We start from the raw sequence: 16,023 nt of genomic DNA, 5'->3' as shown, positions 1-16,023 counted from the left end.
GCCATGGTTGAAGGTTTGATGAAGATGAAGGCTTTTTGTGAAGGTTTGATGAAAAGGGTAATGTGAATTGATGGTATGTGATTGTATAGGTTGAGAATGTTGGATGAATTTGGTGTCGGGATTGTTTGAGAAGATGAAAAAGTGATGAAAAGGTTTTGATTTTTGTGGTTGATGGTTAGAGATAAAATTTGGCAGAGTAACACTAGGGTAGAAGGCGTGGGAAGGTCTGAGAAATGGCTGGATATTTATAGGCACAGGTGAAATCGCGCCGCGTTGGGTTTTAGGCGTGACGCGATTGAATTGTAATGGTTAAAAATTTGAATTAACTGCTTCAATTGTGACGTGTTGGAATTAAGCGTGATGCGATTTGAGAAATAGAGAGGTACTCAAAAATTTTGAAGAATATCGCGTCACGATATAGACTGGCATGGCGCGATTAAAGCAGTCAAGTCCAGTTTTTAGTTGACCTTAAAATCGCGACGCGTTTTAGAAGTGGCGTGGCGCGATTTTAATGGCAGAATGAAAATTTTCCTGGACATGATATTTTTGAAAAAGAGTTAATGAGGAGAAAATTGTGACACAACATCAGTATCATATCACAATTTTCTTGGCAGGTTCACACATGTAAATTTCAAAGTAAAACAATCCTGCCAGCTTTATGTTTTGTTGTTGAGAAGTAAAAGAAAATTATTTTTCTTTTTTTTGAGAGCAATAAAAATAAAAGAATTACTATCTGAAAATAAATTCAGTGGGTTGCCTCCCACCTACCGCTTCTTTACCGTCACTAGCTTGACTCTTAAGGATCCTTAGAGGTCCTTTAGAACGAGCCCCACCCTTTCTTTTGGTAGGTCGCCACCCAGATATGGCTTAACTCTTTGTCCGCTCACTTTGAAACTTCGGTCGCCTTCTGGTGTCACTAATTCAACAGCTCCATATGGTGACACACTTTTGACTACGAATGGTCCGGACCACTTTGACTTGAGCTTTCCAGGAAACAGCTTCAACCTGGAATTGTATAACAAAACTAGTTGCCCACAGTTAATATCCCTAGACATTAAGTTTTTGTCATGATACCTTTTAGTCCTGGCCTTACAGATGAGCGCATTTTCATACGCTCTAAGCATCATCTCTTCAAGTTCATTAAGTTTCAAAAGTCTTTTCTTACCAGCGGCTACTTGATCAAAATTTAAGGCCTTAATGGCCCAGTATGCTTTGTGTTCTAGCTCAACTGGAAGATGACATGCCTTCCCATAGACTAACTGATAGGGTGAGAGCCCTAGATGAGTCTTAAAGGATGTCATGTATGCCCACAGTGCGTCATCTAATTTCTTAGACCACTCTATCCTATTTGACGCAACTGTCTTCTCTAGTATCTGTTTCAACTATCGGTTTGAAACCTCTGCTTGACCACTTGTTTGTGGGTGATAGGGAGTTGCAACTTTGTGCCTTATGTTATACTTTTTGAGCACATTTTCAAGAAAATTATTGCAAAAGTGCTTCCCCCCATCACTGATCAAGACTCTAGGTGTTCCAAACCTAGTGAAAATGTTCTTATGCAGGAAGTTAACAACAGTCTTGGCATCATTAGCAACACATGGTATCGCTTCAACCCATTTTTTGACATAATCAACACAAACAAGAATATGGAGAAAAAAGTAAGAGGAAGGGAAAGGTCCCATAAAGTCGATGCCCCAACAATCAAATGGTTCAACTTCAATGATTCCTGAAAGGGGCATTTCATTCCTCTTAGAAATGTTACCTGTTCTTTGGCATTTGTCACACCGTGCAACAAAGTCGTGGCAATCCTTGAAAAGGGTGGGCAACTAGAATCCACTTTGCAAAATTTTTGCAGCAGTTCTTTCTCCACTGTGGTGGCCCTCATAAGCTGAGCTATGGCACAGCCATATGATACTATGAGCTTCCTTACCTGCAACATAACGTCTTATCAAACCATCAGTGCCTACCTTAAACAGAAAAGGGTCATCCCACACGTAGTGGTTTGCATCTTTGAAGAACTTTTTCCTCTGATGATAATCCATATCATCAGGAACTATGTTACCAGCCTTGAAGTTCGCCATGTCAGCAAACCAGGGCCTTTCTCCAATAGCAAACAGTTGTTCATCTGGAAACTCAGCCTTGATGGCTTCCTCTTTCTTTGTCACCTCATCATTTTCCAGCCTTGAGAGGTGATCAGCTACCACATTCTTTACTCCCATCTTGTCACGAATCTCAAGATCAAACTCTTGTAACAAAAGGATCCACCTCAACAGTCGAGGCTTTCAATCCCCTTTGGTCAAGATATATTTCAGAACTGCATGATCTGTAAAAACAATGACTTTGGAGCCTATTAGATAAGAACGAAACTTTTCCAATACAAAGATTACCGAAAGCAACTCCTTTTCAGTTGTGGAATAGTTAACTTGATTTTTATTTAAAACCTTGCTTGCATAGTAAATTGCATGGAAAAATTTGTTCTTTCGTTGGCCTAGGACTGCACCAATAGCATAATCACTTGCATCACACATAAGTTCAAAAGGTAAATCCCAATCAGGTGCAATGATTATTGGTGCAGTCACCAACTTGGTTTTAATCAAAGAAAAAGCATTTAAACATTCAGAATCAAAATTAAACTCATTTTCTTTGACCAAGAGGTTATAGAGGGGCTTTGAAATTTTAGAAAAATCTTTTATGAAACGTCGATAAAAACCAGCATGCCCCAAGAAACTTCTTACTCCGTTAACATTAACAGGTGGGGGAAGTTTCTCTATAACCTCTATCTTAGCTTGATCCACCTCTATGCCTTTAGCACTTTTTTTATGCCCTAAAACTATTCCTTCAGTCACCATAAAATGACATTTTTCCCAGTTTAAAACAAGGTTAGTTTCGGTGCATCGTTTAAGGACAACATCTAGGTGAAACAAGCATTGATCAAAAGACTTACCAAATACAGAAAAGTCGTCCATAAATACCTCAATGTTCTTCTCTATCATGTCAGAGAAGATGGAGAGCATACACCTTTGAAAGGACGCCGGCGCATTACACAGCCCAAAGGGCATTCTCTTATATGCAAATATACCAAATGGACACATGAAGGCAGTCTTCTCTTGATCTTCCGGAGCCACCGCAATCTGATTATACCCCGAATACCCATCCAAAAAGCAATAAAAGGCTTGGCCAACCAATCTTTCAATCATTTGATCCATGAACGGTAGCGGGAAGTGATCCTTCCTTGTGGCGGTATTCAACCTCCGGTAGTCAATACACATTCTCCAACCAGTGACGGTACGGGTGGGTATCAATTCATTTTTTTCATTAGCCACCACCGTCATTCCTCCTTTCTTAGGCACCACATGAACTGGACTTACCCATGAACTATCAGAAGGGTAAATCATACCTGCATCTAGCAACTTCAGTACCTCCTTCTTTACGACTTCCTTCATTGTTGGGTTTAGTCTTTGATAGACTTTTAGCAAGTGTACTAAAAATGCATCGAAGTAGTAAAAATATCGATCCCACGAGGACTGTGTTAATCTCAATTCAGCAATAAGGTTAATATTTAGGATATGTAAAATATTTTGTTTGGTTTGCCACTAGGCAGTAGATTTGATTGCATAAAATTAAATAACATAAAATAAAGATTTGGTTAGAAAATAAGAGAGATGAGATCAGATCCTTCGAATCTTCTAAGTTCCCCTAATTGGTCTACTGCACCTATTTGTTATGAATCCTCTTCTAATTTACGATGATTAACAAAATAGCCCTAATCAATCCCTTGAGTTAGGACCCTCTTCTTAAACTACAGCCCCTAATTCCTTAGGTGATCTAATAATTCTTGAAGGTTTTATCGAACGTTAACCTATTATCACTAACAAACGATTATCTATTCCTAGACTAACCCTGTTTATTAGAACAATTCAATTAGGTCTAAGTCGAAAGCCATGGTCAGTGGTCATTCGTTCTCACAAAATCAGGTTATATGTGATCAAGATATAAAAAGCATTAAGAACAATTGAATTGAATAAACTAGAATTGAATTCATAAACAAAATAGAGTTTCACAGCAACATGTGTCAATTAGGGTTACAAAGATTCATCTCGGATCTAATCTCTAAGAGATTTAGCTACTCATAATTGAGTTTACAAATAGCATAATCAATAATGAAATCAAAACATACATGAATTGGTAAAAGGATGATGAAATCGCCCTCCTAGCCGTCTTCAGGTGTTAAAATCGCACTTTAGCTCTCCAAAATCGTCACACCTTTGTTTGAGACTGACTTCAGCTTAAATAGGCAAGTTCTGATCGCCCAAAATCGTACCACGATTAGAGAAATCGTACCACGATTGCACCTTTGAACCCTAATTTCCTTAAAAGCCCTTCTTGAAATCGTATCACGATTGGCTGGATCGTATTACGATCCAGCTTCTTCAAAAACATGCGTTCTGACTTCAAAAATCGTATTACGATGGTGAAAATCGTACTGCGATTACTGGATTCCAAGTCTTCCAATTTTCTTGCTTTTCTTGCTCTTCTTACTGCTTAAACTTGCTTGTGAACTCAAAAATATCATGAAAAAGACTCTAAAAATAGTGCATGACTGACTGTCATCAGTCTTCTTTGAGGTTGAACCACTGGTTTGTATTCAGCCTCCATGTGTATCTTTTGCTTGCAATAAGCTGGACTAATACCTTTCAAATCAGAAATGTTCAACCCCAAAGCTCCTTGATTGTCCCTCAACACCCTCATCAATTTTTCTTCTTCTAAAGGTGTCAAGGTACTGTTGATGATTGCTGGTTTGGAGGCATCCTTGCTAAGAAATACATACTTTAAGTGAGAGGGAAGTTCTTTCAATTCTGGATTTTTTTTCTCCTTCTCCACTCGAAGTTGTTACCCTTGTTGAGTCTTCACCAATTATCTCTTCGACTTTCACCGGTTCCAACTCTTGCTTGCTTGCCTCAAGTTGCTTGACACATTCACTCACCTCAAGGTCTTCATCAAGCTCACAACTCTCTATAGAATTTACAATTACTCTTTCCATTGGTTGTGTTGGTTGAGGTTCATGGGAATCGTCTTCAACTATTTCTTCAACAACATCTATTCGGTAACACTTGGGATTTTCAGTTCGGTGTTTCATTGCCTCAAAGATATTGAACACCACTTGTTCATTATGAAATCTCAGCATCAGCTCACCCATCTCAAAATCAATCAAAGCACGACCAGTTGCAAGGAATGGTCTTCCTAGAATGAGTGGCATGTCTTCATCTTCAGCCATATCTAAGATCACAAAATCTGCTGGAAATACTAGCTCATTAACCTTAACTAGCACATCCTCAATCACTCCGAAAGGATAAGAGATTGACCGATCAGCTAAAGTGAGGGTCATTCTTGTTGGCTTTGGCTCACCACATCCAAGCTTCTTCATCATTGAGAGAGGCATCAAGTTTATACTTGCCCCTAAATCACATAAAGCTCTACCAATGTCTACCGGTCCAATAGAACAAGGGATAGTAAAAGCACCAGGATCTTTTAGCTTAGGTGGTAGCTTCTTTTGGAGAATAACACTACAACTCTCAGAAAGAGAAATGTTCTCATCATCTTTTGGCTTTCTTCTTCCAGTCAACAAATCTTTCATGAACTTCGCATACAAAGGCATTTGATCAAGAGCTTCACTGAAAGGAATGTTCACCTGAAGTTGTTAAATAAGTTGCATGAACTTCTTGAATTGTCCTTCCTCCTTCTTCTTCTTCTTCTTCTCGAGATAAGGATATGGTAGCTTTACATATGATGGAATAACTTGTGGTTTATCTCCATCCTTCAATATTTGACTCTTCGACTTCCTCAAGATTGAATCTTCATCTATTAATTTCTCACTTTTTTCTCCCTCTATTTTTTTCTTCTTTTCATTTTCGACTACTCCTTGATCATTCTCCTTTTCAACTATCTCCTCATCCCTTTCAACTTCATCATCACTCTCCACCTCTACTACTACTTCATCAACCTTCTTTGGAGCCTTTGGAACTAAAGGTGCGAGAACCTTTTTGCTCCTCAATTCAATAGCATTGCAAGACTCATTTTTAGGGTTGTCTTACGTGTTACCTGAGAATCCCCCTTTGTTTTGCTCAGCCAATTGCTTAGCTAATTGCCCCAGCTGAGTTTCAAACATCTTTCTAGAGGCTTCATTGTTCTTTCTTTCAGCCTCTTGACTCTTCTTCATCTCTTCAAAGTTGCCTTGTGTCATCTTCATGAAATTGATCATAGTCTCCTCAAGAGCTGAAGGCTTTCTTTGTTGTTGTTGTGGAGGATTAAGCATTTAAGAGTTCAAAGCAATGTTATTCGAGTAGCTTAAGTTGGGATGCTTGTTGATGCCCTGGTTGTAGTATTGATTCTGCCTTTGGTAGCTTCCCATGTAGTTGGCTTCCTCACTAGTCCCTTCAGGTACACACTCTCCGTTAGCATGTCCTTCACCACATAAGTCACACCTAATTGCAGCCACTTGTTGTGGCTTGTGAGCCAAAGTGAAACTCTGAAACTCCTTTGTTAGAGTCTCTATCTGTTTGTTCATGGCTGCTTGGTTGGCTAAGATTGCAGTTTGATCACTAACCCCAAACACTCCTCTTTCTTTCTTTTTCGCTTCAGCATGATACTCATTGCTAGCCATGTTTTCAATTAGAGCTTGAACTTCATGATCAGTTTTACTCTTAACACTACCTCCCGCGGAAGCATCTAAGAACATCCTAGTGTTTGGTGTCACCCCCTCAGTAAAGATTTGGAGGTATTGTTTCTCAGTGAACTCATGGTTAGGACATCTCTTAAGAAGCAAATTGAATCGTTCCCAAGCATCATATAGTGACTCATTCTCTCCTTGCTTGAAGTTTGAAATCTCCATCTTCTTTTCCTAATATTTAGACATAGGGAAATACTTCTCGAGGAACTTTAGCTCCAGCTCCTCCCAAGTTTGGACAGTCCCATTGGGTATAGTTAACAACCAATCTTTTGCTCTACTGGTCAAGGTGAAAGGAAACAACCTAAGCTTCTTTTCTGCATCGGTCACAGTGGCTGGTTGTACACAAAACTCACAAGTTTCAGCAAAGCGGCTCAAGTGTTCATGTGGGCTCATGGCCTCGGTCCCATCAAACTGTTTGTCTCTCAACCCATTCAGAACGATGGTTTTGATGTCAAACGCAACGGGGTTTGCAGGTTGAAAAGTGTGGGTCAGTTGGCCACGGTGAGTAGTTAACCCATAGTCTCCCAATTTTGGTCTCGGTGGTACAAGTTCTCGCATAGTTGTAGATTTAGGAGAAGAGATTGTTTCAGATTCAGTAGGAGTCGGCTCTGGTATTGGTTCCCGTACACCCGGTGGAACGGATTGAGATAACCTTTGCAACTTGACAGCTTTCCGAAGTGCTCTAGCAGTCCTTTCTATCTCAGGATCGTACTCTAATTCGTCGGCGCTCTGTTTACCTCGCATAAACAGCAAAATACCTTAGTAGCACTGCACGACACAAAAATAATGAATGAATACTGAAACAAAGAAAATTTTTAAAAACAGAAAATTAAATTGCAGAAATCCTAAATTATAATGTAATTGCCTTGTTGAAATAATTCAACAGTCCCCGGCAACGGCGCCAAAAACTTGATAGATGTTTGGCAAGTGTACCAATAACTATCGAAGTAGTAAAAATATCGATCCCACAAGGACTGTTTTAACCTTAATAATTCAATTGCGTTATAGAAATAGGATGTATAAAAGTTATTTTTGGATTGCCACTAGGCAGTAGATTTGGTTTGATTTTATGAAATCAAATAACAGAAAATAAAGATTGGTTAAGAAAATATGGAGAAAGATGAGATCAGGTCTGTCGAATCCTCTATGGTTCCCCTAATTGGTATACTGCACCTATTATTACGAATGATTCTCTAGTTTCACGATAGTTAACAAATTTGCCCTAATCAATCCCTTGAGTTAGGACCCTCTTCTTAAACTACAGCCCCTAATTCCTTAGGTGGTCTAATAATCATCAAAGGTTTAAGTACGTTAACCTAATATCACTAACAAAAGATTATCTATTCCTAGACTAACCATGTTTATTAGAACAATTCAATTAGGTCTAAGTCGAAAGCTATGGTCAGTAGTCATTCGTTCTCACAAAATCATGTTTATATTTGATCAGGATATAAAAAGCATTAAGAACAATTGAATTGAATAAAAACTAGATTGTCATTCATAACCAATAGAGTTTCACAGCAACATAGATTAATTAGGGTTACATAGATTCATCTCTGACCTAATCTCTGAGAGATTTAGCTACTCATAATTGAGTTTACAAATAGCATAATCAATGAAAGAATTAAAACATACATGAACTGAGTAAAGGAGGAGGAAATCGCCCTTCAAGCAGTCTTCAAGTCTCAAAATCGCACTTTTGTTCTCCAAAATCGTAACCCTTGTTTCACCATCAGACTTTTGTTTAAATAGGAAATATTTTCCTGATTGCACAATCGCACCACGCCTGTAAACAATCGCGTCACAATGCCTTAAAATCTCAAAGTCATTCCAGATCCTTCTTTATAATCGTGACACGCTTCCAGCCATCGCGCCACGATGTAAGCCACTCAAAAACATGCCTCTGTGTTCTGAAAATCGCGTCACGTTGCCTGTAAATGCGCCGCGATTTAGCCATTCAAGCACTTGATGCTTTCTTGCTTTTTTTAACACTCTGGACCCTCGTAGTTGCTTCAGAACTCTGGCTACTCATATGCTTGCTGAGGAGGCTCAGTATTGGTGGACCAATACTAAGGGAAGGCTTGAGGCTAGTGGAGAGGCTGTGACTTGTGCTAGGTTCAAGACTGAGTTTTTGAGGAAGTACTTTTCTGAGGATTCGAGGACCAAGAAGGAAGTGGAATTCTTGAATCTGAAGCAAGAGAACCATTCAGTGGCTGAGTATGCGGCTAAGTTCGAGGATCTTTCGAGGTTTTGTCCGTACATCAATGCGGAGGATGCTATGGTTTCTAAGTGTGTGAAGTTCGAGAGCGGTTTGAGGCCCGATATCTATCAGTACATGTGTATTCAGGAGATCCGAGACTTCGATACTTTGGTGCACAAGTGCTGTATGTTTGATGAAGCTGGAAAGGTCAAGGTGAACCATTATAAGGCGATGAATGATAAGAAGGGAAAGAGTCATGGATTTGGGAAACCGTATAACAATGACAAAGGCAAGAAGAAAGAAAGTGGTGGAGGCTCTAAGTTGAATGTTGCTGAGGTTAAGTGCTTTAAGTGTGGCACATTGGGTCATTTGGCTAGTGATTGCAGGAAAGGTGATAGATGCTACAAGTGTGGGAAAGCGGGTCACAAGGCTTTTGAGTGTACTTATGTTGAAAAGGAGATCACTTGCTACAATTGTGGGGAGAAGGGTCATATCAGTACTAAATGTACCAAGCCGAAGAAGGCGGCGGGGAAGTTGTTTGCACTGAATGCGGAAGAGGTGGAGCATTCGGATAATCTCATCCGAGGTATGTGTTTTATCAATAGTACTCCTTTGATTGCAATTATTCATACTGGTGCTACTCATTCTTTTATCGCAGTTAGTTGTGTTGAGCGTTTGGGTTTGGTTGTGACTCTATCGTCTCGAGGGATGGTTATCGACACCCCGGCTAGTGGTTCGACAACTACTTCTTTTGTGTGTGCTAAGTGTCCTGTTAGTTTTGGTCACGTTGATTTTGAGTTGGATCTTGTGTGTCTTCCATTGAAGCATATGGACGTGATTTTTGGCATGGATTGGATGTTGACTTTTGGTGTTAACATTAATTGTTTGACCAAGAGTGTGACGTTTTCTAAGCCGGTAGCTGAGGAAGGTGGGAAATTCATGACCGCGGAGCAAGTGAAGAAGTCTTTGGACGGTGAAGCTAGTGCGTTCATGATGTTTGCTTCCTTGAATGAGGGTAGTGAGAAAGGAGTTGGTGATTTGCCGGTAGTGCAAGAGTTTCCAGAAGTTTTTCCGAACAACATTATCGAATTACCGCCGGAGAGGGAAGTTGAGTTTGCAATTTATTTGGTACCGGGAACGAGTCCTATTTCGATTGCGTCGTATCAGATGTCTGCATCAGAGTTGGGTGAGTTGAAGAATCAGCTAGAAAAGTTGCTCGAGAAGTAGTTTATCAGGCCGAGTGTTTCTACGTGGCGTGTGCTCCAGTGTTGTTGCTTAAGAAGAAGGATGGAAGCACGAGGTTATGTGTGGATTATCGACAGTTGAATAAGGTGACGATTAAGAATCGGTATCCGCTTCTGAGGATTGATGATTTAATGGATCAGTTGGTTGGTGCGGAAGTGTTCAGCAAGATCGATTTGAGGTCAAGATATCATCATATAAGAGTAAAGGCAGAAGATATATCCAAAACTATGTTTCGAACGGGGTATGGACACTATGAGTATTCTGTGATGCCATTTGGAGTGTCTAATGCGCCAGGTGTCTTCATGGAATATATGAATAGAATATTTCATCCTTTTCTGGACAGTTTTGTGGTGGTGTTTATAGATGATATTTTGGTGTATTCAAAGTCGGAAGAAGAGCATGCCGAGCATTTGAGGATTGTGTTGGGAGTCTTGAAGGAGAAGAAGTTGTTTGCTAAGTTGTTGAAGTGTGAGTTTTGGTTGCGGGAAGTGAGTTTCCTTGGTTATGTGATTTCTAAAGGTGGTATTGCCGTGGATCCGTCGAAGGTTGATGCAGTGTTGCAGTGGGAATCACCTAAGTCTGTTTTTGAAGTTAGAAGCTTTCTTGGGTTGGCAGGTTATTATCGGAGGTTCATTGAGGGATTCTCTAAGTTGGCGTTGCCATTGACGCAGTTGACTCGGAAAGGACAACCTTATGTTTGGGATGCTAAGTGTGAGAAGGGTTTCCAAGAGTTGAAGAAGAGGTTGACTTCAGCTCCAGTGTTGATTTTGCCGAATCCGAAGGAATCGTTTGTTGTGTATTGTGATGCTTCTAAGATGGTTCTTGGTGGCGTGCTTATGCACAATCATCAGGTTGTAGCTTTTGCTTCGAGGCAGTTGAAAGTGCATGACAAGAACTATCCGACTCACGATTTCGAATTAGCGGTTGTTGTGTATGTGTTGAAGATTTAGAGGCATTATCTGTATGGTTCTAAGTTTGAAGTGTTCAGTGATCACAAAAGTTTGAAGTATTTGTTTGACAAGAAGGAGTTGAATATGAGGCAGAGAAGATGGTTGGAGTATCTTAAGGATTTCAATTTTCAGTTGAGTTATCATACTGTAAAGGCAAATGTTGTTGCTGATGCTTTGAGTAGGAAGTCGTTGCATATGTCTGCTTTGATGGTTAAAGAGTTGGAATTAATTGAGCAGTTTCGAGATTTGAGTTTGATTAGCGAGTTGACGCCGGATAGTGTGAGGTTAGGGATGTTGAAGCTGACGAGTAATATTTTGGAAGAGATTAAGAATGGACAGAAGGAAGATTTGGAACTTGTAGATCGTGTGGCGTTGGTTAATCAAGGCAAGGGTGGAGACTTCAGGTTGGATGGGAACGGTGTTTTGATGTTTCGTGATCGTGTTTGTGTACCAGATGTTCTTGAGCTTAAGAAGAAGGTCACAGAAGTAGTTTGAGTATTCATCCAGGGGAGACTAATATGCATCAGGATTTGAAGAGGTTGTTTTGGTGGCCTGGAATGAAGAAGGAGATCGCAGAGTTTGTGTATGCTTGTTTGGTTTGTCAGAAGTCTAAGATTAAACATCAGAGACCGTCAGGTTTGATGCAACCGTTGTTTTTACCGGAGTGGAAGTGGGATAGTATCTCTATGGATTTTGTTGGAGCTTTGCCGAAAAATGTGAAGGGTTTTGATTCGATTTGGGTGATTGTTGATCGGTTGACGAAGTCGACACATTTTGTTCCTATCAAGACCAGTATGTCGGTGGAGAAGTTGGCTGAGATCTACATTGAGCAGATTGTTAGATTGCATGGTATTCCTTCTAGTATTGTGTCGGATCGGGATCCGAGGTTTACTTCTATGTGTTAGGAGAGTTTGCAGGTTGTTTTGGGAACTAAGTTGAGGTTGAGTTTTGCTTATCATCCCCAGACTGATGGTCAGACGGAGAGGACTATTCAGAGTTTGGAAGATTTGTTGAGAGCTTGTGTGTTGAAGCAAGGTGTCAGTTGGGTCGAATGTTTACCGTTGATTGAGTTTACTTACAACAACAGTTTTCATTCTAGTATCTGTAACACCCATACTAGACGTATCTAGAATGTCTAGCACGTGCGTTAAGTTTAGTATTGGATACATTAAAATTTTACAACAAAACAACTACGAATGAATATATATATATATACAACCAAATGCGTTCGTACATAATAATACAACTCAACTTTTCTAAAGATATTATGAATGCATCCTTGATTATCCATCTCATCCTGCAGCGGGTACGAACGAACACTTGTCGTAACATCCATTCAGCTACTAGCTTGCTAATCCAACCTGTTTATCTGAAACAAATAAGGATTGGGATGAGACATAATGTCTCAGTGAGTTCCCCTAAATCCTAGGCTATAGGCAACCTCAGGGGAAACCTACGGTCACCACGTGTCTAGAATACAACCTGACGGTTGATTATACGTGTGTGGGGACTTGCATACTTAGACGGTCGTGCATACTAGGGCCGTCCTAGTCTTATCTCACTGTTATAGGCTTCACTTCCTATACGTGTCATGGCGGTCGAGGGGAAACTAAAACCGCATTGCCAAGAATACGCTCTACGCATTAAGGCCCAAGTCTAACATAATCATGACACGATTCTAACCCGGACGATTAGGGAAAACCTAATATCGTCAACGGTATATCTTTCTCTATACTTGCTCTATGCATAACTATGTTGTATCTAACAACATATTCCATCCTGCTATCATGCTAGTTTGACGATCTACGTCTATGTTCTACTATTCTTGACGATCTACGCCAAGGCTCTACTAATTCTTGACGACCTACGTCAAGGCTCTATGACATAACATAAATATATCTAACAAATATGCATAGTCAAGTTCATTCATAACGTTAGCGTTTAACAAACAAATATTATCTGAGTTCATATTACGGAAAGCCCCGAGTGGAGTAACCCCGAGCGCAATCCCTATCTATCCGATGGAAACCTATCTAAGGTATAACCAACGGCACTCCTGCAGTGACGTGCGGGATCCTTACGGCTAACCCCGTTTCACCTAATGGAAACCTCTTGAACCAACCTAGTGTGGACACAAGAGACACGACCACTACATCTTGCTAAAGCTTCTAGGTGAAGAGATATCTAATCGCCTCACAGCTTCATTAAAATCTTGGTCTAAATATATGCATGAGTATTAAATCTATACTAGCTATCTCTTTTACCTCGGATGTCTATGCGATCCGACTAGAGGTAAACTATGTGCTTGCTTAACTTACTACGTGAAGAGATATCTAATCAATTCACGTCTTGCCATACTCGTATGGCACTCTAGTTTCTATTCGAAGAGATTACTCTATGCCACTTCGCAACTAGTCAAGCATACTACTCATGCCTAACATTCTATTCTCTACTAACTATTCTAGTTCTTGACAAGCTATGTCAAGGCTCTACTTTCATCCCATGCCTAGTTCTTTGCTACCCGAATAATTCAGCTAATACTCTCTTGAGCCATCCTTGTAATACATGCTAAGATTGCCATGATTAATGGTGCAAGGATCAATTGACGATGTGTGCAAATTTTCAATACTTTCTGAAGACCGAAAATGCCATAAACCCAAGTTACGAGCCGTTTATAAATTTCATGATTTGATAAAGCCAAGCTTGTACCAGTAGAAAGATAAGTAAAAACAGTACAAGAATACACCGAAACGATCGCTACGGACCCCCACGCGACTGCCCCAAGCACCCGAGCGCAGAACAACGCGAACGTTGTCCTGTCTGGGGTGCCTGGCGCCAGAGGGAGGGCGCCTAGCGCTGGCTCCCTGACTTGTGGGCGCCTAGCGCCCTTGTATAGGCGCAGCGCTGCGAATTTTTGCGTTTTCGGTGCTTTCGGCTACGGGTTTTCGCCATTTTCGACCCAAAACTCGACCAATTGGACCCTGTAATGCACCAATACATCCAACAACATATATAGCTTCATTTAAACATATCTCATGGCAATTTTTAGCATGTAAACAACAAGAATTACCTTGCGGTTACTTAAATTTCATAAAAGCAAAACTAACATAAAACATGATTTTTCTACAAGATTACACAAACCCAAAGGTGGGTATTCTATCTATGGAACTCACCTAGGTTGTTTCTTGTGTTTTCCTCAAGCTTCAAGCTTCTCAAAGTTTAAATCCTAACTTGAATCCAAGCTTCTACTCATTCCCTTTTGTTGTTCCTTGCCCACAAGCTTCTTTGATTCATGCTTGCCTATCCCTTGATGATCTTGGAAGAGTTTGAGGGGCTAGAGAGGAGGAAAGGGGGCGGCCTCTAGAGAGAAGGAAGAGATAATTCTTCACCCAAAAACCTAAAGAGAGAAGGAAGTTGGAAAAATGAGATATTTTTGGGCCAACAACATATAAATATCTCTCCCGTGTGCAAATACCATTATACCCTTGCCTCAAGCGTGTTAAATCCGACACTGATGCTTAAGTCCACTCTTGACTAATATTACTCATTAATATCTTTCGTCGCACTTGACGTTCTATAACACTTAATCTCTGATATCTAACTCATACCTGACTTATGCCATTAATAGACATTTCCATGATCATTTGTCCTCTGACACATTCATCAGACGAACTTTTGATTAGCTGACAAGCGGGATGTTACACTCTACCCCCCTAAAAAAAATTTCGTCCTCGAAATTTAGAAATCATCTACAATCATTGCAACTAAAATCTGTCTCCTTTGGTTCCTGCTATACTGCATCTGATTAAAATCACTTCAAGGAGTTTGAAATACACTTTCCTTATCAACACGTAACTCTGCCTCTTCTCAGTCCGCATAAACGAACATGATCTTTTCTATCTTAACGTCTTCCTCAATCACAGAACTATCTAAGAACATAGTGATTAAAACTAACTTTTGATATATGAGGATTGCTTGTCTCGGATATATTCCTTCTCTGCTTAACATGAACTCTGCATCTAAGTAACTTTTCTCTATCTGAAACACTCAGGATTTGCCTTTAAACTGGAGTTCTACTGATATCCAGGTTTGCTCTGCAGTGCTTACTTGTATCTAACACATCTTTTCATGCATACATCTTATCACGCATACATAATCTTCATAGTCTCCCTGAACTGTAATTCATGGGTAGCTCGTTTAACTTGGCATAAAGAAGTGAGCTCAACTACACTGATTCATCTGACAATCTATTAACCTGTCTGGTGATTCACATGCTCTTGAAACTTTCTACTAAGTCCATTTGCACTTGCATTGGACACTCAAAGCACAAATGTGTGCATCTCGTACGACATAAGTATCACATGGGTATTGTCATTCATAAAATTCTATCTTCTAGTATTTGCATACTTTCTAGCGCCATTGCTTGTTATTTAATAACGATACTCATTCTAGCTTTTGTTTCTAAGAGTTTCTAAACTTTGGTACATAGGCACTTGGAACGAATAGATGCATGACTAGAAAATATCATTTTAAAACTGAGTCTATACTAGTACTGCAGAACCACAGGACGAGTCTCTATATCTGAAAAAAAAAAGGTTTTATGACTCTCCTTCACACTTGTCTCTAACAAGCTAGTTCTGAAGTCTGTACGTCTTAAGTGAGCTTACCCGCTTACGACGTATCTCATCAGTTTTAACAATGTGAAATTTCATGTTTTTTTAAAATAAACATCGTTCCCAAGTTCCTCAATACCAATCTTATCCTTAAAAGTTATAAAATCATGGCTTGACACCATTCTAGAAGGTATCGTTATCATTTAACAAGCATGGTATAAGAGGGTATGTACTTCGTCAGGCATAACTCATCAACCGTACTCCATTAACATAGCATATACTCTTTCTGAA

General features: G+C 39.9%; 1 long non-coding RNA gene across 1 annotated transcript; it reads right to left on the bottom strand.

Annotated features, from left to right (window-relative positions):
• Positions 1 to 12,218: 12,218 nt before the first annotated feature.
• Positions 12,219 to 15,297, bottom strand: LOC146955025 (uncharacterized). Its single transcript, XR_015015883.1, has 2 exons — positions 14,293 to 15,297; positions 12,219 to 12,488 (listed from the first exon to the last, which is right to left on the bottom strand). It is a non-coding gene; the product is annotated as an uncharacterized LOC146955025 (long non-coding RNA).
• Between the last annotated feature and the right edge of the window lie 726 nt (positions 15,298 to 16,023).

The sequence above is a fragment of the Medicago sativa genome, chromosome 1 (genome assembly GCF_051527215.1).
Source record: "Medicago sativa cultivar Bolivia chromosome 1, Bolivia_mono, whole genome shotgun sequence".
In the NCBI taxonomy this organism is placed as follows: Eukaryota; Viridiplantae; Streptophyta; class Magnoliopsida; order Fabales; family Fabaceae; genus Medicago; species Medicago sativa.
Note: the sequence above shows the minus strand (reverse complement) of the source record. Positions and strands in the feature narration are given on the sequence as shown.